The sequence below is a fragment of the Lactuca serriola genome, chromosome 7, assembly GCF_051521515.1.
Source record: "Lactuca serriola cultivar US96UC23 chromosome 7, Lser_US96UC23_V15, whole genome shotgun sequence".
Taxonomy (NCBI): domain Eukaryota; kingdom Viridiplantae; phylum Streptophyta; class Magnoliopsida; order Asterales; family Asteraceae; genus Lactuca; species Lactuca serriola.
Genome location: NC_136414.1, coordinates 55,026,109 through 55,028,776, shown reverse-complemented (window position 1 = coordinate 55,028,776; position 2,668 = coordinate 55,026,109).

The window sequence follows — 2,668 nt, the reverse complement described above, 5'->3', positions numbered from 1 at the left end:
TCTAGCTACAGTCAGAGCCGACTAGGCCCAGGGGTGACAAAATGTCACCATACTACGTGTGACCTAGAGGGTCATCAGTTATTCGATTGTCAATCAGCACGGTTACATACGAGTTCACATTCGGACCTTTAATTAACACATTAAGAATTAAAGGCGAAACAGACTCCCCGGGGTGTATTGTACATTTAATACTACCTAGAGTCTGCATTTCCTTTTCATTGAGCCGACAGTGACACTGCTGGGGTAAAACATTATTTTCCTAATTACTTTACATGAATGAAGTCTAAAACTATATTTTCATGCTGGTAGTTTCACTGGGAAAACTTTTACATTTTCAAATGATCAAACATACAAATAACTGGGTTTTGGTGGAAGACTACTTTTACTGGAAAATATAGGATTTTCTAGGGATCATAATATTTTCAAACATTGATAAGAGCTATTATATTTCATGATTGTAAACACTTTTATACAAGCAATGACACTAAATACTTATGAACTCACCAGCTTTATGCTGATACTCGCTTTCAAAATAACTTGTATTCTCATGTCATCAGTAGACTGGTATAGATGCAGCGTTTGAGAAGATGGAGCTCATACAAGACTCCTATTTATTTTGATGATACTTTTGGTGTCTAACAAACTGTACAGAACACGCTTGTATTACAATTATTATATTAATGCAATGGATGTTGTTGCTTGTCTTTACTATTATGCATTGTTATGATACTGTACATGACATCTTTCACCTCAGAGCGTATTTCGCCGTTCTCGATTTTGGGTTGTGACAGATTGGTATCAGAGCATTGTTTATAGTGAATCAAGTATATCAACCCATAAAAGATATACGAACTATAAACACATCGGGATTAAAACACTCTGACCAAGAATATATACTTTTAAATAATAAAATATTTAACTAAGTATATATATACATCCATTAATACAAAGGGCCAGTATCATACTAAAACACAACAAACGTATTACGATTATTGAACAAGCACAATTAGGCTTAGAGACATATAGTCAAATCTGGGTGGATGTAGCATGAACAACTACATTTTCCTAGGAGTGACTAGCATGTGCCTAAGAGTGGTTGTGGTGTTGCAACATGTCTAAAAACTTACCAACACTACTACAAGAACATTAGAACAAGAATACTATAGGAGTATTCTGTATTACTATAAGTTACATATGTGAGAACAAAAAGGGTCGTTATTAGTAGAGCAATAGTTGCTAAGTGGATACTTTACGGTTTCATGTGACTAAGGTGTTATAGACTTAGAATCTGTGATATTTGATTTACTTCCTGTTCTTTGTTTGGTTGTGGATTTATAGTTAGGGTCACTTATTCGAAAGTCTATTCTGTTGCGGTCACATGTAATTAGTATGCACTATGCAAGTATTGGTCTAACTCATAACGATTATCTTATAAGTATCTTAGGTTAAAACGTCTATTAACTATTCTCTCCCCATTCTCGCGTAGATAGCATGGTTGGCTTCCACCTTCCTGAAGATCCGTACTATCCGAAACAAGGCTTTGGAGGATGGCTCGATGAATAGCCAGAAGATGATCACCCGATCCCTTTGGATGATCACCGTACAGAGGGATTTTCAGATAGCTCCGACTCTGAACTAGAAGTCAACAACCTACCCCCAGTAGCTGCAAACCCCAACCCCCGTCCAACATTTCAAGGTCCCACTCCCATGTGGGCAACAACCTTGAATCTATGGAGTGATGAACAAGGTGAGCCTGTACCTTTCAACAGAGACCGAAGCTTCTACAACAGAAGCAAGGGCGGCTCGGCTGATCGAGCCCTGCCCGTTATGGTCCGTAGGATTGCTAGGAACGTCGAACAAAGTTATGCAGCCATCGGCAAAGTTGTGCAAATTGATGCCAACTCAAACCTTAACATTGTCCGTATCCGTCAATTGGAAGAAGACATGTATAGGACTAGGAGGACCAACGAGTGTCTGCAGTAACAGCTAGCTGCATCCCAAGCTGAAGTCAGGGAACTCCGAGTGCGTCATAGGGCTCAGGAGCGACATCTTCAGGAAGTTGTACGCCAACTGGCTGATCTTGGGGTTCGCCCAAGAGATTCTCGTCGCCAGTAGAAGATGTCAACTCATCTTTCTCTTTTGTTTAAGGAATAGCCTTTTCTTTTCTATGCTCGGTAGAGCATTTGTCTGTAAAACATTCCTAAACTTGGAAGTACTCTAACTAGACTTCTAAGCTGTCACATTTTCCGTATGGTTTGATGTAAGACTTACTGTTAGGTTGTTTTTCTTGAACTTATTTACATCAGTAATACCAGTAATATTGGCAGTTATCTAACCTGTTGGAAAAGTCTATACTCTTATGTTTCCCTACTCTGTGTTATGACTCTATCTGATAAGTTGGACTATGGCGATTTAGTCCATGAAACACTCTCATCATACTTATAGTCGATTCTTACTGTTATCATCACTTTTCATAAATTTTCAGTAAAAGATGCCTCCTCGTCCTCATCCGACCAAGGGCAGACCTGCAACTCAAATTCACCACCTCCTCCTCCGCAGTTCAATGTAGTGATGTTTCAGGATGCTGTAACCGTAGTTGTGACCGCAGTTATGGCCCAAATAAATTTTGGTGATGCAAGTAGAGCTGGAATGGGCACCGACTCCAGAC